Consider the following 6,126-nt stretch of genomic DNA (forward strand, 5'->3'; position numbering starts at 1 on the left):
TCATGATGCTATGGATCATGATGGCCCGGTCTATAGTAACTTCAGACCGGTTTCTAGTGGGAATGATTGAGCGTTGAATGAACTCCAACCATCCTCTAGCTACAGGCTTAAGGTCCATTCTTCTCAGTTGAACCGGTTTGCCTTTTGAGTCAATCTTCCATTGAGCTCCTTCCACACATATGTCCATGAGGACTTGGTCCAACCTTTGATTAAAGTTGACTTTCCTTGTGTAGGGGCGTGCGTTCTCTTCCATCATTGGCAAGTTGAATGCCAACCTCACATTTTCCGGACTAAAATCTAAGTATTTCCCCCGAACCATGGTGAGATAATTCTTTGGGTTCGGGTTCTTACTTTGATCATGGTTCCTAGTGATCCATGCATTAGCATAGAACTCTTGAACCATTAGAATTCCGACTTGTTGGATGGGGTTTGTTAGAACTTTCCAACCTCTTCTATGGATCTCATGTCGGATCTTCGGATACTCATTTTTCTTGAGTTTGAAAGGGACCTCGGGGATCACCTTCTTCTTGGCCACAACATCATAGAAGTGGTCTTGATGGGCTTTGGAGATGAATCTTTCCATCTCCCATGACTCAGAGGTGGAAGCTTTTGTCTTCCCTTTCCCTTTTCTAGAGGATTCTCCGGTCTTAGGTGCCATCAATGGTAATGGAAAAACAAAAAACTTTATGCTTTTACCACACAAAACTTAGAATATTGCTCGCCCTCGAGCAAGAGAAGAAAGAAGAGATGAAGAAGAAGAAGAAATGGAGGAGAGGGAGAGAGGTTGTGTTTCGACCAAGAAGAGGAAGAGAGGGTTGTGTTGTGTGAAAATGAAGAAGAATGGAGGGGTTTATATAGTGGAGGGAGAGGGGTTAGGTTCGGCCATTTAGGGTGGGTTGGGGTGGGAAAGTGATTTTGAATTTTGAAGGTAGGTGGGGTTTATGAGGTAGGTTTATGGGGAAGAGTGGGTGGATGTGAGTGGTGAATAGGTAATAGGGAAGAGAGAGATTGAGGTGATTGGTGAAGAGTTTTGGTGAAGGGTGTTTATTGGGAAGAGAGGATGAATGAGAAGAGGGGAGAGTATGAGTGGAGGTAGGTGGGGATCCTGTGGGATCCACAGATGCTGAGATGATCCTGTGGGGTCCACAGATCCTGAGGTGTCAAGGAATTGCATCCCTGCACCAAGTAGGCATGTAAAATGCCTTTGCATGCAATTCTGGCGTTTAAACGCCGAATTGATGCTTGTTCTGGGCATTCAGCGCCCAGATGCAGCATGTTTCTGGCGTTCAGCGCCAGCTTTCCTCAGAGTGCATTCCTGGCGTCTGAACGCTAGGATGCTGCTTGTTTTGGGCGTTCAACGCCAGATCCATGCTCTGTTCTGGCGTTGAACGCCAGCCAGATGCTCCTTACTGGCGTTTAAACGCCAGTAAGCCCTTCCTCCAGGGTGTGATTTTTCTTCTGCTGTTTTTTATTCTATTTTTGATTTTTCTATTTATTTTGTGACTCCACATGATCATGAACCTAATAAAACATGAAAGAACAATAAAATAAAAATAAAATTAGATAAATAAAAATTTGGTTGCCTCCCAACAAGCGCTTCTTTAATGTCAATAGCTTGACAGTGGGCTCTTATGGAGCCACACAAGTGATCAGGTCAATTTTATAGACTCCCAACACCAAACTTAGAGTTTGGATATGGGAGTTCAACACCAAACTTAGAGTTTGGCTGAGGCCTCCCAACACCAAATTTAGAGTTTGACTGTGGGGGCTTTAGTTGACTCTGTACTGAGAGAAGCTTACTGTGCCTCTTTTCCATGTTTACAGAAGGATGACCTTGAGTTTTAAACACAAGGGAGTCCTCATTCAATTGAAGGACTAGTTCACCTCTGTCAACATCAATCACAGCTCTTGCTGTGGCTAGGAAGGGTCTTCCAAGGATGATGGATTCATCCTCATCCTTTCCAGTATCTAGGATTATGAAATCAGCAGGGATGTAAAGGCCTTCAACCTTTACCAATATGTCCTCTACTTGTCCATAAGCCTGTTTTCTGGAATTGTCTGCCATCTCTAATGAGATTTTAGCAGCTTGTACCTCAAAGATTCCCAATTTCTCCATTACAGAGAGTGGCATGGGGTTTATTCCTGACCCCAGGTCACATAGAGCCTTCTCAAAGGTCATGGTACCTATGGTACAAGGTATTAGGAACTTTCCAGGATCCTGTTTCTTCTGAGGCAATCTCAGTTGATCCAATGCATTTAGTTCATTAGTGAACAGGGGAGGTTCATCTCCCCAAGTCTCACTACCAAATAAATTGGCATTCAGCTTCATGATTGCACCAAGGAACTTGGAAACTTGCTCTTCAGTAACATCCTCATTCTCTTCAGAAGAAGAATACTCATCAGAGCTCATGAAGGGCGTAAGGAGGTTTAATGGAATCTCTATGGTCTCTAGATGAGCCTCAGATTCCTTTGGTTCCTCAAAGGGAAACTCCTTGTTGATCACTGAATGTCCCAGGAGGTCTTCCTCCTTGGAATTCACGTCCTCCCCTTCCTCCTTGGATTCGGCCATGATGGTTATATCAATGGCCTTGCACTCTCCTTTTGGATTTTCTTCTGTATTGCTTGGGAGAGCACTAGGAGGGGTTTCAGTGATCTTCTTACTCAGCTGGCCCACTTGTGCCTCCAAATTTCTAATGGAGGACCTTGTTTCATTCATGAAACTCAGAGTAGCCTTAGATAGATCAGAGACTAAGTTTGCTAAATTAGAGGTATTTTGTTCAGAGTTCTCTATCTGTTGTTGAGTGGATGATGGAAAAGGCTTGCTATTGCTAAACCTGTTTCTTCCACCATTATTAAAGCCTTGTTGAGGCTTTTGTTGATCATTCCATGAGAGATTTGGGTGATTTCTCCAAGAGGGATTATAGGTGTTTCCATATGGTTCACCCATGTAATTCACCTCTGCTATTGCAGGGTTTTCAGGATCATAAGCTTCTTCTTTAGAAGATGCCTCTTGAGTACTGTTGGATGCAGCTTGCATTCCATTCAGACTCTGAGAAATCATATTGACTTGCTGAGTCAATATTTTATTCTGGGCCAATATGGCATTCAAAGCATCAATTTCAAGAACTCCCTTCTTCTGAGGCGTCCCATTACTCACAGGATTCCTCTCAGAAGTGTACATGAACTGGTTATTAGCAACCATGTCAATGAGTTCTTGAGCTTCTGCAGGCGTTTTCTTTAGGTGAATGGATCCACCTGCAGAAGTATCCAATGACATCTTAGCTAATTCAGACAGACCATCATAGAATATATCCAGAATGGTCCACTCTGAAAGCATGTCAGAAGGACACTTTTTGGTTAGTTGCTTGTATCTCTCCCAAGCTTCATAGAGGGATTCACCTTCTTTCTGTCTGAAGGTTTGAACATCCACTCTAAGCTTACTCAGCTTTTGAGGAGGAAAGAACTTGGCTAAGAAAGCCGTGACCAGCTTATCCCAAGAGTTCAGGCTATTTTTGGGTTGAGAGTCCAACCACACTCTAGCTCTGTCTCTTACAGCAAACGGGAAAAGCATGAGCCTGTAGACTTCAGGATCTACTCCATTAGTCTTAACAGTATCACAGATCTGCAAGAATTCAGTTAAGAACTGAAAAGGATCTTCAGATGGAAGTCCATGAAACTTGCAGTTCTGCTGCATCAGAGAAACTAATTGAGGTTTCAGCTCGAAGTTGTTTGCTCCAATGGCAGGGATGGAGATGCTTCTTCCATGTAAATTGGAATTTGGTGCAGTAAAGTCACCAAGCATCCTCCTTGCATTATTATTATTTTCGGCTGCCATCTCCTCTTCCTGTTCGAAAATTTCTGTAAGGTTGCCTCTGGATTGTTGTATTTTAGCTTCTCTTAGTTTCCTCTTCAGAGTCCTTTCAGGTTCAGGGTCTGCTTCAACAAGAATGTTCTTGTCCTTGCTCCTGCTCATATGAAAGAGAAGGGAACAGAAAAATAATAATAGGGATCCTTTTTACCACAGTATAGAGGTTCCCTTGTTGTGAGTAGAAGAAAAGAAGAGTAGAAGAGAAAAGAAAGGAGAATCCAAATAGAAGGGTGAGGAGAGCAGAGATATGAGATGAAGAGAAGTGTTAGTAAATGAATAAATAAATAGAAGAAGAAGGGAGGTGAGAGAATTCGAAAAATAAAATAAAAATTTAAAGTTAAATTTTGAAAATAGTTTTTGAAAAAGGTTAGTAGTTTTCAAAAATAATTTTCTTTTGAAAAGGAGTTGATGATTTTCGAAAATTAAAGGGGAAATTAATTTAAAATTTAAAACAATCAATTAATTAAAAAGAATTTTTGAAAAAGAGGGAGGTATTTTCGAAAATTAGAGAGGGATAGTTAGTTAGGTAGTTTTAAAAGAGATAAGAAACAAACAAAAAGTTAATTAGTTAGTTGAAAAAATTTTTGAAAATCAATTTTTTTAAAAGATAAGAAGATAAGAAGTTAGAAAAGATATTTGAAAAAGAGAAGATAAAAAGATATTTTTGAAAAGATATGATTGAAATTAGTTTTGAAAAAGATTTAATTTTTAAAATCACAATTAATGACTTGATTCACAAGAAATCACAAGATATGATTCTAGAACTTAAAGTTTGAACCTTTCTTAACAAGTAAGTAACAAACTTGAAATTTTTGAATCAAAACATTAATTGTTGATGATATTTTCGAAAATATGATGTAAAATTAAGAAAAAGATTTTTAAAAAAATATTTTTAAAATTTTCGAAAATAAATAAGAAAAATAAAAAAGATATGATTTTTGAAAAAGATTTTGAAAAAGATAAGATTTTCAAATTGAAAATTTGATTTGACTCATAAGAAACAACTAGATTTTAAAATTTTTTGAAAAAGTCAATCCAAATTTTTGAAATTTATGAGTGAAAAAGGGAAAGATATTTTTTTATTTTTGAATTTTTAAAGATGAAAGAGAAAAACATGAAAAAGACTCAATGCATGAAAATTTTGGATTAAAACAATGAATGCATGCAAGAATGCTATGAATGTCAAGATGAACACCAAGAACACTTTGAAGATCATGATGAACATCAAGAACATATTTTTGAAAATTTTTATATGCAAAGAAAACATGCAAGACACCAAACTTAAAAAATTTTCATGTATAGACACTATGAATGCAAGAATGCATATGAAAAACAAGAAAAGACACAAAACAAGAAAATATGAAGATCAAACAAGAAGACTGGCCAAGAACAACTTGAAGATCATGAAGAACACTATGAATGCATGAATTTTCGAAAAAATGCATAAAGAATTTTTAGAAAAAATGCAATTGACACCAAACTTAAAAATTGACTCAAGACTCAAACAAGAAACATAAAATATTTTTGATTTTTTTATGATTTTATGATTTTTTTTGTATTTTCTTTTAAAATTTTTTGGATTTTTCGAAAATTATTTGAAAAAGAAAATAAGGATTTCAAAATTTTTAATATGAATTCCAGGAATCTTGTACTCTTTAGTCTAAAGCTTCAGTCTAGGAATTAGACATGGCTCACTAGCCAGCTAATGCTTTAGTATGCTATTACATGCATTGAAGTGATTAGTTGAATCCTCAGTCTAAAGGAATTTAGACATGGCTTTACAGCCAGCCAGGATTCAACAAATCATCATGAAACACTAGAATTCATTCTTAAAAATTCTAAAATTTTTTTTTTGAATATTAAATGGGAAAAACGAAAAAGAAGGAAATATTTTTGAAAAATTTATGAAAACTTTTTTAGAACAAAATAAGAAGAAAATTACCTAATCTGAGCAACAGGATGAACCGTCAGTTGTCCAAACTCGAACAATCCCCGGCAACGGCGCCAAAAACTTGGTGCACGAAATTGTGATCCCTGGTGATGGCTCCAAAAACTTGGTGCTCTAATCTTAATTCATAATTTGTCACAACTTTGATACAACTAACCAGCAAGTGCACTGGGTCGTCCAAGTAATAAAACCTTACGTGAGTAAGGGTCGATCCCACGGAGATTGTTGGTATGAAGCAAGCTATGGTCATCTTGTAAATCTTAGTCAGGCGGATATCAAAAGGTTATGGAGTTTTCGAATAAGAATAATA

The 6,126-nt window shown here is 37.6% G+C and overlaps 1 non-coding gene across 1 annotated transcript; it reads left to right on the forward strand.

The window, feature by feature from the left end:
* The first annotated feature begins 3,331 nt into the window (after positions 1–3,331).
* LOC148566133 (small nucleolar RNA R71) lies at positions 3,332–3,439 on the forward strand. Its single transcript, XR_015884047.1, has one exon. It is a non-coding gene; the product is annotated as a small nucleolar RNA R71 (small nucleolar RNA).
* The last annotated feature ends 2,687 nt before the right edge of the window (positions 3,440–6,126 follow it).

This window comes from Arachis ipaensis, chromosome B5, assembly GCF_059453495.1.
Source record: "Arachis ipaensis isolate K30076 ecotype BB chromosome B5, ASM5945349v1, whole genome shotgun sequence".
NCBI lineage: Eukaryota > Viridiplantae > Streptophyta > Magnoliopsida > Fabales > Fabaceae > Arachis > Arachis ipaensis.